At 43.7% G+C, this 21385-nt stretch overlaps 1 long non-coding RNA gene across 1 annotated transcript; it reads left to right on the forward strand.

Moving 5' to 3' along the window:
- The first annotated feature begins 285 nt into the window (after window positions 1-285).
- Window positions 286-11104, forward strand: LOC149127042 (uncharacterized). Its single transcript, XR_016232505.1, has 3 exons — window positions 286-1269; window positions 1573-1717; window positions 10375-11104. It is a non-coding gene; the product is annotated as an uncharacterized LOC149127042 (long non-coding RNA).
- Window positions 11105-21385: the final 10281 nt, after the last annotated feature.

A 21385-nucleotide genomic window follows, 5' to 3' on the forward strand; every position in this document is an offset into this window, starting at 1 on the left:
TGAAGGCCAGAGAGAGCTATTGTTAAGTTTTAAGCAGGACAAGTACAAGTTCAGAATGTTTCATCAAAAAGATCTGTTGGGCCGGCGCCATGGCACAGGTTAATCCTCTGCCTGTGGCGCCGGCATCCCCTATGGGCGCCGGTTCTAGTCCTAGCTGCTCCTCTTCTAGTCCAGCTCTCTGCTGTGGCCCCAGAAAGCAGTAGAGGATGGCCAAAGTCCTTGGACCCCCGTACCCAGTGGGAAACCTGGAGGAAGCACCTGGCTCCTGGCTTCGGAGTGGCGCAGCTCCAGCCATTGCAGCCACCTGGGGAGTGAACAAACGGACGGAAGACCTTTCTCTCTGTCTCTCCCTCTCACTGTCTGTAACTCTACCTCTCAAAATAAATAAATAAAATATTTTTAAAAAATAAAAAAAAGATCCATTGGGTTGCTTTGTGGACAACCAAGTATAAGGCAGGCAGGCTCAGGGCGGGGAGCCTGCTCAAGAGCTCTGGCAGAAATCCAGGACATGTGCTTAGCTAGGGGATAGGAATCAGTAGATGGATTTGAAAGACATTTAGGAAGTAGAATTGATAGCCCTTGTTGCAACATGGTGAGTCAGAGCAAGAGAGGGTTGAAGATGATACAGTTTCTGTTTAAGAAATCCTGTGGAAGGTAAGGCTTTTCACTGAGATGCCAAACACATGGGAACCCAAGGTTAAAGAGGGGGGAACATATAGGTTCAATCTGGGGCATGCTGAACTCAAGGTATGTATGGGCTGTCCAAGAGGAAGTTAAATAGCTGAATTTGAAACTCAGTGTGTAATCTAGTCTAAGGACCCAAAACTGGAAGTCATTAGAATTCAGAGAGTAATTAAAGCCATAAGAGTAGATAATGTTTTCAAGAAAGAATAAGAGTATATGGAGTGAGAACAGGGGGAGAAAAAGCTTGCAAAACCTGAGGAATGCCAACATTGAATAGAAGACCAGAGCTCGAGCAGCCCTCACAGGAAACCGAGGAAAAGCACCTAGGAATATAGGAAAAAGCAGTGCGACAGAGCCGTGGGGCCTGATCTCGTCAAGGTCAAGTGTTTCAGATGATTAAGAAATGTCTGCTGCAATCAAGATTGAAGCAGAGATGGAGCCGCGGTAAATCTGCTATCGCCCTTCCTGACAGCAGCTCTGCTAGAATGCTGAGAGCTGAAGCCAGACACGGTGAGCCCAAACGTGAACGGGGGACAAGAGCACAGCATCCATAAAGGCATCTGGGTTGCTGGAAAACTGCTGGAGGTGAGCAAAGGGAGATTTCTTTTCTTCCCTCCTTCTCTCCTCTCTTTCAAGTATGAGAGATCGGGTCATGCTTAAGTATCAACTGGGAGGCAACAGCATTTTAATAAATCACCAGGAAAACTTGCCTTCTGCAAATGACTTCACAAGTTTGTTCCTTTAGAAAAAGAAGATTCAGTAACCGACCATGTTCTCCTTTTGTACTTTGTTTCCAAGAAGCCTGGAATCAAATTCAGTTCCTCCTAGTTGACTGGTAGCATTGACTACCACTTCCTTCACTTGCTTTCTGTTCTGTTTTGTCTATAGATGTCTCATTTTTAAATAATAATTACCGTGAGCCGTTTGCAAGGACCTTCGCACTTATGACCTCACTGCATCCGGTCTCCAGCCAGTGCTTATTGAATGAGTGCCCACGTGATCATGCACTGTGCTCTGTGCAACAGGCACATTGGTGAGTAAAACGACACGGTGGCTGCCTTTTACAGTCTCGCTGAGGAGTTATTATACTAATCATTCTCAACGAGATAGGAGGAGCCTGCTTCCTGACACTTTAGTTACGCTGCTAATCCTAGTTTCTTCCTTCCTTCCTTCCTCCCTCCCTCCCTCCCTCCCTCTCTCTCTCTCTTTCTCTCTTTCTCTCTTTCTCTCTTTCTTTCTTTCTTTCATACACAAGAAAGAAATTTCTAACTTGCTTGGGTCATTATGATTTTGTTAGCACAGCTGAGAAAGGCAACAGATCACTGCTCTAAAATCACATGGAAACCAAGGGCTTACAAGACACAGTGTCAGGAGGTGAGACCCACCCAGGGCGAAAGATGGCAAATATGCAAACAAAGACGTGAAGAGTGGTGTGTGGCAGGGCAGACGGTCAGTCATGTAGATCTCAAGGAAGGAGTCACCATTAATAGGAGTGATGTAATGTTTGAACTCAGCCTTCGAGGATGGTGAGAATTTTGACATGCAGAGAGGAGCAGAAAAACATTGCAACAGAAAGATTCCACTTTTCGTTCAGAGTGTAGATTCCAATCATTCTGAAACATGTGACCCTTCAGCAAGCTTCCGAGCAGTTTATTTTTTCCTTCTATAATAGGACAAATTAAGATTGTGAAACTATGAAAAAAATGTGTCCAATATTTAAGAGAATCAATTGTTTTGCAGGTCTCTGATCCCCCCATTTACAAAGAAGGCCTTGATTCGTTCATTGTGAGGCATTTTGGTGGATTAATTAAAGAATTCTTCTAAGTGTTTTCCTAAGCAGTGCTTTGCAGGCTTATTTTGAATTACTAAAAGTGCAAAAAGACACCAAAAACAGAGTTCTTTAAAAAAAATACCTATAATGTAAACTTCTCATGAATGCAAACAGGCCTCTCTGCCAATTAGCTCTCTTTAAAAGAAGAAATGACATTTTATGTTTCTTTGTCATTGCTTCCCAGTGCCTGGCATAGCAGTGAACTCAAGGGTAGCTCCTAGCAAATATTTATTGGTCTGAATGGAAATCCAGAGTTTGAGAGTATGACGGAGCACATTGAGACTTCATACGGGGCTTGCAGCTGTGAAATAAAGGTCTGGTGTGAGAATGGTTGTGACAGATGAGCATTTGAAACCCCTGTAGTGGCAGAGATCCAGTCTCCTCTTCCCTCATTTCACAGTTGAGAAAGTGGGCCTTGCAGGAGACAGGTCATGATGAAAGTGACAAAGCCAGTATTGCAGAGGTGGGTCCTCCTCACTTGCACCTTTCCAAGTGAGTTGGCCTTTGTTCCTAATTTTTTTTCATAGTTGTGTTATCACCAACATAACAGAACAAATCCTATGCAATTAAAAAAAAACTGATTTATTTGAAAGGTAGAGTTACAGAGAAAGAGAAAGAGAGAGAGAATCTCCCATCTGCTGATTCACTCTCCAAATAGGTACAACTGCCAGATCTGGACCAGGGCAAAGCCAGGAGCCAGGAGCTACATCTGGGTCTCCCACATTGGTGCAGGGGTCCATGCACTTAGGCCATCCTCTGCTGCTTTTCCCAGGTTCGTTAACAGAGAGCTGGATCAAAAGTGGAGCAGCCATGACTCAAATCAGTGACCACATGGGACGGAAGCACGGCAGGTGGTGGCTTAACCCACTGCATCACAACACTGGCCCCACCAGCACCCCCAACCCTTGAATTTTTGACCCTAAAATTCATCCTGGGCTCCCACCTCAGGAGACAAATGCATGAGTAACTATAAATAAAGTAATGGGAGAATACAGTCACATTTTTAAACCCCAAGACCTGAAAATGCAAATCCTTTGGGTGAAGGAATAAAATGAAACATTTAGGGGTGCTTCAGACCCTTCAGACACCCAGAACTTATCTGTTTAGCCCCTCCCTCTCTGTGGAGAGAGCGGATAAAACACAGGCAGGCACAGAAGAGCCGTCAGAGCAGAAACTACAATTCCCAGGGGCTTGTGCAGGGCTCAAGCGTGAGACAGAGAAAGGAGATCAAGGAAGACAGCTGCCAGGCCAGGCTGGTGTGCACGGGGCCAGGTCATGTTAGGTGCTGCAGAAATGAAGAAGTCTGGGTTCTTCATGCCAGGAGCTCTGAATGATGTGCTTGAAACCTCTAGTATGTTACAAAATGTTACAAATAAAGTACAGGAGGATGAAGCTCGAGGAGGAGGCAAAAGGCTGAACTGAAAATGCTGTTCCAAGCTCAGTGAGTTTATGGGACTTGGCCAGTTTATCTCTCTGGTCTCTGTTTCTTCATCTACAAAGAATGATCTTTTCCAAGTCCTGTAACTTGTGCTTCTTTGTATGTTGAGAGAAGACTATATTTCTGAGCGAGTTCAACTTTTCTGATTGCAATGTACCCTACTTTACCATTAACTTCTATAGAAACCTAAGGATTTGATCTTTTGCTTCTTTTAACAATTGAGAACTGGCTAAATAATTCAGATCACATCCCAGTTAATAATTCAAGTCATATAAGAATTAAGAGCAATTATATGGGGCACAGTGTATATGCTGTGACTAGTGGGTTAAAGCCCTGGCCTGAAGGCAGGCATCCCAAATGGGTGCCAGTTCTAGTCCCTGCTGCTTCTCTTCCAATCCAGCTCTCTGCTATGGCCTGGGAAAGCAATAGAAGATGGCCCAAGTCCTTGGGCCCCTGCACCCACGTGGGAGACCTGGAAGAAGCTGCTGGCTCCTGGCTTCAGATCGGCACAGCTCCAGCTGTTGGGGCCATCTGGGAGGACGACCTCTCTCTCTGTCTCTATCTCTCTCTGTAACTCTGTCTTTCAAATAAATAAAATAAGTCTAAAAAAAAAAAAAGAACACTTACTTTCATTACTTTAGGAAGTAGAAACAGTCACAGAATTTTTTTAACATTAAGGATATTAAGAAAGTTTTAAGGGGCCGGCAGTGTGGAGCAGCCCATAAGCTGCTCAGCATTCACTTCTGGCTGAAGTTCCTGGCTCCCGGTTCTGGCCTGGCCCAGCCCTGGTCCTTGTGGCCATTCAGGGAGTGAACCAGTGGGTAGGTCTCTCTCCTCTCTCTCTGTGTCTCTCCCTCTCCCTGACTTTCAAATAAAATAATATAAATCCTGGCTTTAAAAAAAGTTTTAAAATATATATTTTTAAAGATTTTATTTATTTATTCGAGAGGTAGAATTACAGACAGTGAGGGGGAGAGACAGAGAGAAAGTTCTTCCTTCCGTTGGTTCACCCCCCAAATGGCCACAACAGCCGGAGTTGCGCCGATCCGAAGCCAGGAGCCAGGTGCCTCTTCCTGGTCACCCATGCAGGTGCAGGGACCCTAGGACTTGGGCCATCTTCCGCTGCTTTCCCAGGCCACAGCAGAGAGCTGGATTGGAAGAGGAGCAGCCAGGACTAAAACTGGCGCCCATATGGGATGTCGGTGCCTCAGGTGAAGGATTAACCTACTGCGCCACGGCACCAGCCCCTAAAAATATTATTTAAAATTTTAACTGACATAAAAAGTGCACATATTTATGAGGTACTTTGATACATGTATATGTTGTATAATATCAATATGGTTGACATATCTGTATTCTCAAACATTTAACATTTCTTTATGGTAAAGGATATTTAAAATCCTTTCTTCTAGTTTCGTTTTCTTTAAGAGAAATATACAGTACATTGTCATCTATAGGCACCCTACTGTGCAATAGGACCCAGAATTTCTTACTCCCATTTACTATTAGTACTTATTAAATAACCTTCCTAGGGTAGACTAGTGGTTAAGACATCCAATAAGACGCCTGCACCATATATCATATTACCTGGGATCGATCTCTGGAGCTGCTCCTATCTCCTGCTTCATGCTAATGTAGACTGTGGGAGGCAGCAGGTGATGACTCAAGTAACTGGGTTCTTGCCACTCATGTGGGAGACCTGGGTTGAGCTCCCAACTCCTGGTTTCGGCGGCTGTAGGCATTCAGCCATCTGTGGGCAACTGGGGAGTGAGACAGCAGTGTATGGGCACACACTATCTCTCTTTCCATCTATCTCTTCCTGCCTCTCCAATAAATACATTTTTGAAAAAGCATTCTGAATCACATTTCTCCATCCATCCCGCCTCTGTAACTTTGAGTTTGAATTTCTCTGACCTCTCTTTCATAGTTAAAGCCTCTAGCAATAAGTCATTCCTAAATATGGCCCAGAGATTCCTCTCATTTGGGCCAATACTGTAGACTACTAAGGTTCAGACACAACTCTTTCAGCCTGAAACCCATGGCAGAACACTCTCTTTCTCTCTGCTTCTCTGTGGCACCTACCACCATTTCCAGTCTATTGTCCACAGAGCAGCCAGGGTATCACTTTGAAACCTGAGTTGGGTCACATGATACCTCTACTCAGAACGTCCCCAAAACTGTGCATCTCACGGAGAGTCAGAAAATAGCCCCTCACAGGCCCTGCCATGCCCCAGGGCCCCTGCAGAGGCCTCATGTAGCTAGCTGGCCTCCCATGCTCTGTTCCACTCACCCTGGCCTCTGTGCTGGTCTCGAGATAGCCAAGCACGTGCCCACCACAAAGACCTTTCCAACCACGTTTCCTGGGTCTGGAACACTCTTTCTCCATCTGGCCACAAGACAAACTCCTTCTCCACATATTGGGTCAAATGCCACCTGTACTAAATAACTCACCCACAGGGTCATCACTCTTTGTCTCCCTTCCCCTAACATACTCTGTATAGCATTTAGCATCCCTAGTATATTTGTGTCTTTCTTTTGTTTCCACCAAGTGGAATATAAACTCAGTGAATTCAGAGATTTTGTCTGTCTTTTTTTTTAATATTTTATTTGTTTGTTTGAGAGATAGAGCTATAGACAATGAGAGGGAGAGACAGAATGAAAGGTCTTTCATCCACTGGTTCACTCCCCAAATGGCTGCAATGGCCATAGCTGCTCCGATCCGAAGCCAGGAGCCAGGAGCTTCCTCCAGGTCTCCCACGTGGGTGCAGGGGCCCAAGGACTTGAGCCATCTTCTATTGCTTTCTCAGGCCATAACTGAGAGCTGGATTGAAGAGGAACAGCCAGGACTCGAACCGGTGCCCACATGGGATGCTGGGCACTGCAAGTGGTAGCTCAAACCACTGAGTCACAGTGCTGGCCCCTGTCTTATTCCTTCACTCTTGTATCCCTAGTGTTAGCAAAAATGTGTGGCATTAGGAGGCAGTCAATAAATACTGAAGGCATATTCAGAGTGAGCTCCTTTTTCCATAGGCTGACTCATTTTGGGTGGGTTTTAAGGGGTGTATATTTTTTGTCCTTTTAAAATTTTTTGATTGACAAGAATGTATATGCTTTCTATATAATTGTTTTTTTTTATTGCACATCAATCTTTTTTTACACCAATTTGAAAAAAGATTTTGTTCTGTACTGACTGTTAGGCTCAGAATCACTACTGGGACCTGGGGGCAGATATTAGCAACTGAGATATGATTCAGAAATCAGACAGAGGCCAGTGCTGTGGTGTAGTAGGTTAAGCCTCCACCTATGGCACTGGCATCCCATATGGGCGCTGCTTCAAGTCTCAACTGTTCCACTTCCAATCCAACTCTCTGCTAATGTGCCTGGAAAAGCAGCAGAAGATGGCCCGAGTGCTTGGACTCCTGCACTCATGTGATACACCCAGAAGAAGCTCCTGGCTCCTGACTTCAACCAGCCATTGCAGCCATTAGGGTAGTGAACCAGCAGGTGGGGGATTCTCCTTCTATCTCTCCCTTTCTCTGTCTGTAACTGTGTCTTAAATATAAGTAAAATAAATATTTCAGGAAAATGACTTTTTTTTTAAAAAGAAATCAGACAAAAGGGCAGATATTTGGTATAGTCGTTAAAGTCACTGCTTGGGACACCTGCATCCCCTGTGGGAGTGCCTGGTTCAGGTCGCAGCTGCACTTCCAATCCAGCTTCCTGCTAATGCTCACCCTGGGAAGCACTGATGGCTCAAGTACTTGGGTTCTAGGATCCTGGATTTGGCCTGGCCCAGTTCTGGCTGTTGTAGGCATTTGGGAAGTGAACCAGCAGGGAGATCAAGCTCTCTCTCGCTCTCTCTCTCTCTCTCTCTTTCTCTCTCTCTCCCTCTGCCTCTCATATGAAGTAAAAATGAATAGAGAAATGAATAAAGATCTAGAGGAGAATTTGAGAAAAAAAAAAAACAGAGATCAAACACAGTAAAAGGTACATTTGAACATGATCATGAAGCATTTCAGTACCACATCCAAAACGAGATGGGGAACCAGTTTTAAGATACGCAGTAGGGTGCATGCCTATGCCCTAGAGCCAAGTGAATTTTCTCCTACTGATGTGAGGAATGGCTCATTTTCTTACGATCCCATGTGGAACTATTTGAATCACCAGCAAAAACCTTAGAAGGGTTTTTGTTTTGTATTGTGTGTGTGTGTGTGTGTGTGTGTGAGAGAGAGCGAGAGAGAGAGAGAGAGCGAGCAACACACAAGCTTAGTTCGAGATTGAGCCCAGCCTTCTGAAGAAAGCCCCTTCGAAGTGGTCCTCCGGGTTCAGGAACTCTCACCACTCGCTAGTGGCCAGCTATGGCAGCGGGGTGAGGGATGTGGCACCCTATTATATGACTTTATTCCATTGGGCGATATGAATGCGTTCTGATGGGATCATTCAAATGGGGAAAACAAGGACTGCAAACAACATCAGCAGTCCTTCTTGTACCCTTAGCACACACAGCAGATTTCAGGGAACAGCTGCAGGGTAGACAATGGGTACCTGGAGACCGGAGGGCCGAGGAGCCCTACCCCGTCCAAATGAGGAGCGTGTCTCTGTAGACGGACTTCCCATGTAACTATGCCGTGCAGAATAGTGACTACATCCATGGGCAGAGGCCTTCACAGTGTGCTAATTTTATGAGTGTTGGCACTGCCAGACTGCTTGTGCAGGCAGCAGTGTTCATGTTTCGCTGACTGAGAAATCAGGAGGTGTCAGGGATGCACAGTCTGTCTGGAACAGTGCCCAGAGCCTTTTGGTGGAAGATTTCAATCCACCCCACACTTGGTGAGCTCCAAGAAGCCAGCTAACTTTCCCAGACCACAGTCTTCTCTCGTGCAAAACGTGACTCACAAATAATTCCTGCCTGACCACCTCATGGCATAAACTAGCCAGCACGAGGGACTCTCTGTACTGTATGTAGGCTCCTTGCAGATTTCCCACTAGATGTCTCAAAGCCATTTTCCAGATCCTCAGACTGATTCCTGAAAATATGAGTGCTCCCAAAATAGGAAGATCACACACACACACACACACACACGCACACCCCTAACACTAATACAACCTAGAAGGGATGCGCCCCAAGAAAGAGCCTTGGAATGGTGTCAGTTCGCACTGCCTTCGGCAGTTGCCTCGATTCTTCAGGCTTTTGCTTCCTCTCCTGCAATAGACATAATCATGATGTGATTCTGAAGCTCAGGATGGGCCACCGCTTTGTTTTAATTCTTCGTAAAATGTGAATTGCTATCCAACACGCAGTTTCCTCTTTCCCTTTTTTTTCTATTTTCTCTCCCTCTGCCTCCTCTCTCTTCTCTTTTGCTCCTCTCCTCCTCTTCCCCATTGTCTCTTTGCTTTGATGAGAGTCCTGGTGTCTGTTACTGAGACATTCTCACAATTAGCAGATCTAGTTTGATCCATAAAGTGACAGCATGGTTGGACAATCTATGATCCAACAGATTTCCTTATTACATCACATGATGGCTAAGAGTTGCTGGAAGATTCAACTCTGGCCTGATTTAGATGACATGTTTTTCCACTTCGTTGCTACACAAAGGATATAAAATGGAATAAAAATAAATAAATAAATAAAAATTTATTTATTCATTCCTTATTTGAAAGCCAGAGAGAGAAGGAGAGATTGAGAGTGAGAGCGAGAGCAAGAGAGAAAGAGAGAGAATTTTCCATCAACTGGTTCACTCTTCAAATGACCTCAACAGCCAGCAGCTGGACCAGGCCAAAGCCAGGAGCACAGAATTCAGGTCTCCTTGGCAGGAACCCAAGTACTTGGTCCATCATCTGATGCCTCCCATTAGCAGAAATGCAGAATTAGAAGCAGAACTGGAACTCGAACCCTGGTGCTCTGATATGGGGTGTGGGCAGTGTCATACTCACTGCACCAAACGCCTGCCCTGTGGTTTCGATACAGCCAAGGGGAAAAAAAGCTGTTCAGACACAAAAAAATTTAAAGTACTCAATATTTCAGACCAATCAGCATGTATGAACCAAAATGGACACACCACAACTTCTGGGTTCAATCCTTTCAAGTTCCCAGTCAAGCCTTCAGAGACCGGATTTTGTGATAGAACAGCAGGGCTGAGGGGAACCTTAGAGATTACATTCTCTGGCCCACACTTTTTCAGATGGTAAGCTGAGGCCCAGAGCGGAGTCACACAGCTGAATTAGCACCGAGTCTAGAAGTCAGGTCTCCTGATTCCCTCTCCGTTGCTTCCCCTTCCCCATGGGCTAGCCCACATAGCCAAAGCACGGGGCAGCCACACGCTCTTATTCCTTCACAAGTCCTCCCTCCCTCTTCATCTTGATCTTACTTTTTCTCCCATTGGACTTTCCCTTCCCCTAACACCCACATGTTCTTTCTCAGCCACATTTTCTGCCGCCAAGATGCTCCCGCCTCAGGGCCATCAAAGCCAGAGCCAGACTTGTGCACAGCCCAGCGTCCGGAAGTGCCTGGTGCTCTACCGTTCTGCCCTCACAGTGAGCACCGCCTCATCTAATTTTCCCAAAACTCAGCGAGCTGCCGTTGTTCCAGCATATAGACCAGTCAACTGGAACTCAGAGACCTGTGCTACTTGCCCCTAGGTCACACAGTCAGAAAGCAATAGAACTGGGATTTAGGTCAGGTCTGCCTGGCCCCAGAGCTGGCTAGTGCCTTATTGCCCCTTCTGCATATCCCTGATGGTGGGAATGGGAATGCAGTGATTCAAGCTTATCCCAAGAGGGAATTGACTCCTGGCTCTTCTGCTTTGTGAGACGGTGTTGTGATTCTGGACTCCTGAACACCCTGGATTGCTTAACCACGTTCTAGTGGTGAGAACTAGGGCAAGTCACTTTACTCCTCCTCAGATAGAATGAGAGATAGCACCTCCCTAGCAGAGATGTTGTGAAAATCAAGAGCTAGAATACAAAACATTCGAGAATGCACCAGGTCGTCTGTAAAGGATTGTTTCAATAAATGACTCATGATTTCTTAATCCAGATGTTAATTATTATATTGTTTACACTATTTTATTATAAGCCTTCTCGAATACTGTGATTAAATGGATAGTCTATATATATATATATATAAAATAAATGTATGAATAATTAAAATATTTTATTGGATTTTTGTATCTAACCTCTTACCAAAAGAGAGGAAGTTGATTTATAGCTTATAATAAATATCATGGTATAATTCCTTTCATCTAGAAAAAAAATCACTGTTGTCATCTTAACACATGACACAATAACATTGAACACATGCCAGGTGCTGGGCTAAGAATTCTAATCTCCATTATCTCATTTAATTCTTCAAGAGCGAGGCACTGTTGTCATCTCCATCTTACAGATGTGGAGACAGAGGCCCGTAGCATCTCAGGAATTTGACCAAGTTCATACATACACTTACTAAGTGAGAAATAACAAGATTTTACAAGTACGCATGAATGTATTTGATATTACTTTATACCACCTCTGTCAAAATGAAACTTTCAGGGGCCAGAGCTGTGGCATAGCAGGTAAAGCCGCCGCCTTCAGTGCCGGCATCCCATATGGGCGCCAGTTGAAACCCAGATGTTCCACTTCTGATCAAGCTCTCTGCCATGGCCTGGGAAAGGAATAGAAGATGGCCCAAGTCCTTGGGCCTCTGTGCCCAGGTGGGAGACCCGGAAGAAGCTCCTGGCTTCATATCGGCGCAGCTTTGGCCATTGCAGCCATCTGGCAAGTGAATCGGCAGATGAAAGATCTCTCTCTTTCTCTCTGCCTCTGCCTCTCTGTAACTCTGCCTTTCAAATAAATAAATAAATCTTTAAAAATAAATAAATAAATAAAACTTTCAAAGATCTTGAGTGGCTTATAATCAAAGTATCCAGTGCAATAAGACATAGGCAAAATGCTAAAAGCTAATTGGGGGGGGGGGGGGAGGGGGCAGGGGAGGGTGGACAGAAATATATAAGAATACTTAAACTAAAGAAAACCACTGTAATGCTCCTAGAATTTAGCTCTGCACTTTATATAAAAACACACTTACATGAATATTAATTGATGCATTTACTAAAAATGATTGATCGCTTGCTATGTGCAAGGACAAGGGTCCAAACTTTGATATGGAATACATAGTTACAGAGCCTCCCTCTTGAACCTCACAACTCCTCCCAACCTTTAACAACATTGTTAAATATATATACTTAAATTATTTTCTGTAAATAATTTACACTTAAGCAAATTGCCTCTGGGGTGTGCTCAAAAATTGGTTCTTATCCAAATTGCCCTTTTATAAAACTGTTTAAGAAAGGAACAAGGAAGAACACCCAAGTTTGGGATATATGAGCACAGGATTTGGAGCAGAGAAAGAGGAGTGACTTAAATTGGTCAAGACATTGGGACACAGGATACTTTTATCTTTAGTGGAACTTTGAGCTCTTCACAAAACAATCCAATGTCCTGAAAGCTAAATAAAGCAAACTGGGCCTCTGATTCCCCAAGGTTTAGATTAAGAGCCCAACTCTTCCGTGGCGGGCAGGAGGAATGAGAGACTGGATTTCCATTATAAATAACCCCAGAGTTCAGTCAATAACAATTTCTTTTGAAGCCCTGTAAGAAACCTGGGATGAGGCCAGAGGAAAGGTACTCAGTGGGCCAAGCCAGAAGGGCAGAAAAATATCTACAGATGAATATATTTTGCATAGCACTTACTGCTGCAAGTCACAGCAAATGAGAGTGGCCACTGGCAGCAAATGCAGCCCCACATTGCAGGTTCTGTTGTCAAAACTGTTCTTTTCTGCCACTGGAGAGACAGGGCCTCGGCTTCCCTCTGGCACCGCCCTTGCATCCCCCACCTCAGGGAACACAGAGTCTCTGGGTCAGAAGCCATGAAATGCACATCCCCACCCATCCAAGGAACAACAGTTGTCACTGACAGATGATCTCATCTGTCCCTGTGAGTTTCCTCTCTGGTAAAATGGGCCTCCTCTCCACCATGGAGTCTTTTTCCAAGGGCTACTGAGTCACCCCAGTGACATGCTGATGTCAAAGCAGATTGGAAGGTGATCACATTTCCCTAATACGAGAGAAGAGTTTGCTTAAAGCCTGCAGATGAAAACACAGATGCTCATACACATCCACATTGGCTCTAAGCAAAGAAGAAAACTGAATGAAGACCATCCATCCACAGGATGTACCTGGCCCTTAGAGAATGGAATTCCAATTCCCCAGCTGGTGTTCAAGGTCCTACCCAGGATACTTCCAATCCTTTGTAGCCACAATCACCTCAGCCAAAGAATCAGGAGTCTACAATATGAGCTTGTTCTTTATTTGCTGGGCTCTCTCTTTCTCTCTCTCTCTCTCTCTCTGGGAATGCCTGCACCATACATGTCTTTGTGTGCATACTGCTCAAATGTACTCTCCCCCACACAGAAAGCCTTCTTTGATTTCCCATGACAAGTGTTCCCTGTCTTAATGTGAGCACCCCTCACATTTCTATTTGTACTTCAGGTTCAATAATGTATCTTCTATGAATTTGTTGTCTGATTCCTCTATTTCACTTATCAAGCAAATTAAAGTAGTTAATGGGTAACATTTATTGAGCACTTAACAGGTATAATCTCCTTCAAGCCTCACAGCTGATTGAGGATGTTGATATTGAAGTTTTCCCTTTTTGCAAAAGAGGAAGCAGGACCAGAGAGGTGAAGAAAGTTGTCTGAGTTGATAGCTGTTAAGTGGTGAAGTTGGCAACCAGGAATTTCCAGTCTAAATCCTTACTTCCTAACATCCGTACCTCCACTTATTGTATGTGTTCAATGTAAGAAGTAGCCAATATATGCTTATTAATAAATGAGCGGACAATCAGATGAATGAAGAGTGAGCCGTCAAGTCCGAAATCTTCCGCTCTGTGAGCAGACTTCACGTCCCCTTCTAGTGAATCTTTACCGAGTTAATGAGGAAAGGAATCGGTACTAGAACAGACCTCTGGGGGACTGCTGAGTTCAGGAAGTCCTCAAAGAGGAGTCATTCACTCATTCTGGCATTTATTAACAGGATGCCATGTACTGGACAGACGGAACAGGAGTAAAGAGTAAGCAAGACACGAGTGCTGTTCTTTAAGAATTTACTTTTTGGTCGGATGAAAACAGACTGGTGTTTTTCAAGTCTGGGAAGACATACATGTCGTCGGCAGAGTCAAGGCTTCTCAAGTTCAGGGAATGACTAGTAGAACGTTGAGAGGTGACCAGCAAGGTAACCTACATCTGAGCATAAGCAAGCTTCCCCTTAAAGAGGAAGTTGAGCTGAAGATCATAAAGAATAACTATATGACTCACCCATCAAAATAGGAAGCTCTATCTGGTAAGGAAGATGGTGGCATTGAGGTGGCAGAAACCACAAAGATCCTGCTCAAACCCTATAGTGCGTAGTAGACTTCACTCCTCCCTCTTGGGTTACTGACTGCGTGGAAGGCCTTTCTGGTGGCCAACACTTGATAGAGGCAGTGTAGCATGGTGTCTGGAGACCCTGGGGCCTGGAGCCACTGCCTGGTTTTGAACGAAAGCTCCTGCATGCAGCAACTGTGCACACTTGGGAATTCGTACAAGTGGAGACAGTGAGTTCTGCTTTCACAGAGTTGTTGTGAAGTCCTAAGAGTTAAAGTGTCTAAGACAGCTCCTGGTTTACAGTAAGCACTCACCAGAGCTGGGCTTGGTTTTATATGTGCTTTTCGTGCTTCCATCATGACTCTCATTGCTTGCATTTGGAGAATCCTCAGTGAATTTTAAAAGGAAGAGAAGATGATTATACTTCACTTGGGCATGAAGTAAGACTATACATCATAAATCTGATAACAACTTTATTGACAAGATGACAGTTCTCCTATTCGCCCAGGGACTGACTGCACCTAGCTGCCATATAGTTGTTGTCTATAGCAAACTCCAAGCAGACTATTTGATTCCATGGTTATGGACTGTCCCCCAAGACCTCAAGAGCAAAAATGGCAGAACCCTTCTAAAATTGCACAGCTTCATTTTCTTTTGCTTTCAGGGAACCGATCAGTACCCATGATCTATTTTTGATAAATCAATATTACTGTAAGCTAGAAAGTAAATATTTCTGTCCTAAGGCAACATCTAACAACATTTTCTGCATAAAACCCAAAAATGTACATTTTTTAAAATGCAAAAGTAAAAAAATGCCAAGAATTTATAATAAAATGGTAGATTTAGCTCTATTGCAAATAATCTGGTTTTAAATTCTGAAAATAGTTTTTTAATGTAAACATGTTTTAGTAAAAACAACACTTCAAAAGTTATGACAGGTGAATACATCTTTCCAGAATGTTATTTCTATTTATCTATGTTTATATGCCAAATGTGCAACATATCATCAGATGCCAGGGTCTTAGTTTGCTTTATTTACAAGATACTCTTAACTATGAAGAGTACATCAGTAAGTGTGGGAGATGCCTCCTAAGTACACTGATGAGCTGACTAAGCTAATAGCATTTTTAAAAATTCCAAAAGCAAGCAAACAAAAATCCCATAACCCTGCAAGTTTATCCTGCACCAGGCTGGGGCTTGTTGGTGGGTTTGATACACCTAGAGAACATGGTGGCCATCATAAGAATAACACAGGCTTTGGAGCTGGGACAACCTGCTTTAAATCTGAGCTTTGCCACATTGACATGAGTCTTGGGAGCCTCCGTTTCTCACTGGAAAGATGATCATAATACCATCAACCCTACAGAGTTATTAGGAAGAACAGATGTAATAATGTATAGGAAATGCCTGAAACATAATAAAAGTTTAATAATGAACAGTTCTTTTGATGGAGATACTTTTTGCATGCAGATACAATTATATGATGTTTGCTGTGTATTTATTGCTCTGTATTTATTTTTTAAAAGGCGTGTTAGCAATGTATTTTTCACAAGGTTGCCACCTGGGGCCTGGGAGAGGCTGGCTTATTTCTCTATTCCAAAAAACTTTCTAAAGTTCCTACTCCAAAACACAATAGAGAGACTCTCACATTCTATACAAAGTCAACACATAATATTATTGATAAGGAAAAGTAGAGAACTCCACTAGATGGGGAGACCGATTTCAGTTCTGGCTTCATCTCAGAAAGGCTCTGTGAGTTTGGGCCTCAATTTCCCAGTTTAAACATGAAGAAATATTGAAAGATTTATTCTGGGAATCTTCAGTTTATAAAACTGTGTTGGGAGCCTAATGCTATGAATGTTTTTACTTAGTCATAGTTTTAAGACAAAAGAGATGAAGAAAACCTGTAAAGTGGCTAAGATGCCATCAACTGCCCATCTCATATCCCACAAGGTGTGACATCGACCTGATTTTCACAAGGTCCCTTAAAGAGCTAAAATCAAAGTAGCTCTTTTCTGTATGACCAAGGAAGGCTTCCCACAGAAGCCTACATCATCAATACTTAATCTGTCATTTGGAACTATTTCTCCACTGTTGGCAATAGCTGTCCACTATGAAGGTACTTCAAAAGTTTCTTGGAAAAATAAAATTAAAAGGTAATGCACTTTTCCCTGAACCTTTTGAAGTACCCTCATTTGTCTGATCATTAAGCTTACAAAGCACTTATGTACAGACTGTGATCATGGGCCCTATTTGCATCTGTTGATGTTATCAACTGCACACAGCCCCACATACCATTAGTAAGTGCTATCTTACTGTGATGGATTTCTTCCTATAATTAAGTCAATAAGGAAGTCTGAATTTAGATTATAGAATGTCTCAATACGCCAATCATGAGATGGTTAAACATTCCCTATCCTGGAGATACCTAAGAAGCAGCTGGGTAGATTCTTTGAGGGGGTGTTATGTTGGAGATTGAGTGGTAGAAAATCTCTAAGGTTTTTCGGAACCCAACAATGATATGATTCTCTGGTTCCATGCACTCTTACCAGGAGAACTGAGAATGAGGACAGTGAGTTTTATCTTAGGTTGAAAAGAGAGAGAAGGAAAGAAAAGAAGAGGAGAGGAGAGGAGAGGAGAGGAGAGGAGAGGAGAGGAGAGGAGAGGAGAGGAGAGGAGAGGAGAGAAAAGGAGTTGTCCAGATCCATTGGGGAAGGGAGAGAAGCCAATGCTGCACAAGAGCTGAGACTTTTAAAACTGAAAATACAATACACCAATATTTTAGCATTCTATGCCAGGGAGTTCTGGATAATGCAATTCTATTCCATATAGATGGGAGTATTGTGAGAAAAAATTCAGTAGAAATAACCGGCATGCTCAAATCTGGACTTTGCACACTGGATGAGCAAAGATCACTTTACCAGCATTTGCTGTGGTACCTGACAATTATCTGCCTGGTCCTTCATACCTGATCCTTGGAGAATCTTTGCATCCTGGTAGTTTTGTATCCAGTTCAGTGCCTGAAGCTCAACAAGTCGCTCCCCAGCCTACCCCAGTCCTCCTCTTGGCGTGCTCCCTGCTCCAACTCAGAAGTTACAAGTTGCACTTCCTTAAAATGCAGACTTTCTCAACAGAACCTGCATCAATCAACCGAGTAGTACAATTACGCACGCACTGCTGAAGGCTCGACGCTGGCTAGCAATCTCTGGCTATCTCTTATGCAAGATTAGTCTTCACTTGATCCAGCTGAAAACCAACCACCTGAAAGGAGGTGCACAGGTGCATCTGAAATGCAGCAGAGGACATTGTGTCAAATGGCCATAGTCTCATGAAAGCAGCGTTGGCAGCATCTCTACCTACCTGGTAAGGCAGCGGAGTCGCAGTTTGAACGGTGGGGTGTGGAGGGTGACTCAGGAGTTAAAGACTGGCAGTAAAGGAACAATTGAAGAGACTCCAGCCCTAACTTTCATTTCTTCGGCTCTTTAGAAGTCCTTACGCCTGCCTCATTTTCTCTACTCCAGTGACTTACGTTCAGTTGTGTTGATTTGTTGCCTGGATTAAGAAGTAGTGAAGTTCAATGCTAGCAGGCATGGCAGCTGGGTCTGTGTGGATCCTGGAGTAGTCACAGTCTTTACAGGACTCACCTGGCTTTGGGTGGAGCCCAAGATGAGGCAGAAAGTCTCATCCCTAGAAGGTTTTTACCTGCAAGGCCAGGTCCTTGCTTGTTAATACAGGGCATGGTGTTAAGGCCTGACTTGCTCTAGGGTTCTCTTTCAGGAGCCACAGATGAGTGGAAACACCACTGGTTAGAGAGCCAGATTCATGTTTCTGCTCCTGCCTGCTCCTGTCTGGAGTTGCTGTGATCTCTGTTTGAAGAAAACTACTTGGCTGTTTACTAAAGGAAGTCTGATTAACTGTCATCCTTCCAAAGAATACAACAGTGAGCCTCTCCTTCTGCCCTCTCTCGTCTTCCTTTGCTCCTATCTCTTCTTTGTTATTCAGGCTATGGCAGGTCCATGTTCAAGCAGGACAATGTTTGATGTGGTTACTGGAGAAGAGAAGCTCAATTTTTGAATTTTTGATTTGGTTGAAAAGAAAAAAAGCTAGGGGAAGTGATACTGACCATTGGGTGAGTGGTGACAGCAAAGAGAAGCCTGTACTCTGTTCTCTACAGTGTGGCTGGATTTTTTTTTAACTGCAAGAAAGAGATTAAACAATAGAGCTTTCCAGGAAAAAAAATTAACATTTATTGTTTCGTTTCACCCACCTTCTTTTCCAGTCCATTCAAAAATCTAAGCATTGGATACTTGGCCATCAATTTCATTTGAGCAGGAAGCCTAATTCCATGAGAACTAATACTAGTACTCTAATGAAATCAATCAACTTCTGATGTTTTCATGCCCATTCTGTTGATCTCTGAACAGTGGGCTCTGAAAGAACCATTATGACTATTACCCCAGTTTCTCACGGAAAAAGCCAGAGCCAGAAAGTGAAATGTCTTGCTCAGGGTCATACCCCTGATAGATAAAAGCACTAAAATACAGTCTCTACTTTCCTCACTTTAGGCTCGGCTTGTTTTTACCCAGACTTTGCTCCCTCTCCCTACACAATAAAAGATTAAGTCTTCAGATTCCAGCATTGGGTCCATATTCTCATCCTTCTTTCTGTGCACTGCATCTGAGTATCAAGGGAAATTCATTCTTTTGGACTGCCTCAAAAATCCACTGGCCCGCAATACTTGACTAATGCCACTAAAAAAAATCTTGGATAGCAAAACACTACTCTTTTTTTCTATTGTTTGGCTCATGACTTGTCTTAGCTGAGTGGCCAGCTTGACTGGTAGGAGGGTTTTCTGGGAGCAATGACTGGCTATGAGATTTCTGTTGAGATCCAGAGAGCAACTTTAGGCAAGTGCATCTCGGTTATCAATGAGGGGGACGTGAGATAGAAGAAACATTAAGCCTACTGACACCGTCTAAAAGTTCAGCCTAGCAGATCACTTTTGTCCAAATCGCTTCTGAAACACTGGAAAGAGGAGAGATGGTTATTGATTGAACACTGTTGAGGCACTCTAAGGTTTTGAAGAACACTAACCAAATTAGAGTGCCTGGCTGTGGGAGAAATGTCCCAGTTCCTACCCAACAGGGCTAAGGTGAAGGGGCCATTTCTCCCCTCCCCTCCTCTCTTGATCATTATCAGCAGCACAGACTCAACCATGGGTGTCATATTAGAGAGATCAAGGGTGAGGGAGCGTGCACTCAACCGGAAATGCCAAGTCACTGGCACTCTCCAGATTCCACATGTTTCTAGACAGGGCTTTGACCTTGTGGACTTCAGTGTCCCCACTTAGCAAATGGGGAGCTGAATTACATAGCCGTTGACACCTCCAGGCCTGATATTCTCTAACCCCATCTACCTTGGCTTTTCCCTATAATTAACTTCATGAGTGCAAGTGCCTCCAGACATTATCTTGTCTCTCTAGAGAAAAAAAAAAAAAAAACACTAGGTAAGAAAGAAGTAAATGAGCAATAAATATGACCAATTAAATAATTTCCGATTTGAATACCTGTTTAGCTACAAAATTAGAAAGCAAGTAAAGTAAAAATAAAACCTCTCATTACCCCATCATGTATAAATGTCCACCATGAATGTTTTGGTGAGTTTATTCCCAGTATTTTATACATATGTTTCCACATATGTTTCCATATATGTATGTGTTTGTGCATGTATTTATGTATTTATGTATTTACATATATTTTTATTTTTACTACATTTTCGTTGGTATTTTCAAGTGCTTTTTAGGACTTGTCATGTCACTACATGAAGGTTATGCAAAAAAATTCATGCATGGAAAATAGAATTAAAATATAAGTTTATTATGGTGCAAAAATTTTTGAAATCCATGCATAGGTTTTCCTTTTTTTAAGATTTATCTATTTATTTGATGGCCGGCGCCATGGCTCAATAAGCTAATCCTCTGCCTTGTGGCACCGGCACACTAGGTTCTAGTCCTGGTCGGGGTGCCGGATTCTGTCCCGGTTGCCCCTCTTCCAGGCCAGCTCTCTGCTGTGGCCAGGGAGTGCAGTGGAGGATGGCCCAAGTGCTTGGGCCCTGCACCCCCATGGGAGACCAGGAGAAGCACCTGGCTCCTGCCTTTGGATCATCGCAGCGCGCTGGCCGCTGCGGCCATTGGAGGGTGAACCAACGGCAAAAGGAAGACCTTTCTCTCTGTCTCTCTGTCTCTCTCTCTCTCACTCTCTCTCACTGTCCACTCTGCCTGTCAAAAAAAAAAAAGATTTATCTATTTATTTGAAAGGCAGAGTTACAGAGAGGCAGAGGCAGAGAGAGAGGTGAGAGAGAGAGAGAGATATCTTCCATCCACTGAGTCACTCCTCAGATGGCGCAACAGCCAGAGCTGGGTTGATCCAAAGCCAGGAGCAGGAGCTTCTTCTGGGTCTCCCACATGGGTACAGGGGCCCAAGCCCTTGGGCCACCTTCCACTGCTTCCCCAAGCCATTAGCGGGGGGCTGGATTAGTAGTGGAGCAGCCGGCACCTACATGAGATACTGGCAGTGCAGGTGGTGGCTTTACCTGCCACACTACAGTACCAGCCCCAGTACATAGTTTTTTCTTAATGTACATTTTGCATGAATGTTTTGAATTCCCTTCACATGCATGGAATTTAAAATTTTTGCACCATAATAAGCTTATCTTTTAATTCCATTCCATGACTTGAACATTTTAAAGACCTTTTGTATACCTTTGACCTTATATAGGTTGTATAATACCTAATAATAATAAATCCCTTGTTCCATATCATTTGTGATGGTTCCAGTTTTCTGAACTAGTACAGGAAGTTGCACGGCCCAAAATCACATAGCTAATGAATGGCAAAGTCTTGAGTTAAAGTGATTCAACCCCTTGGTGTGTTGTTATTCCCTAACATACCAAGCTGGTCGGGGGGTGGGAGGAGAGGGTCAGGATCCAAGGGGTAACAACTTGCAGCAGGGGACTACATAAGCTTGGAAGGCA

The sequence above is a fragment of the Oryctolagus cuniculus genome, chromosome 4 (assembly GCF_051225735.1).
Source record: "Oryctolagus cuniculus isolate XC-2025 breed Fujian yellow rabbit chromosome 4, ASM5122573v1, whole genome shotgun sequence".
In the NCBI taxonomy this organism is placed as follows: Eukaryota; Metazoa; Chordata; class Mammalia; order Lagomorpha; family Leporidae; genus Oryctolagus; species Oryctolagus cuniculus.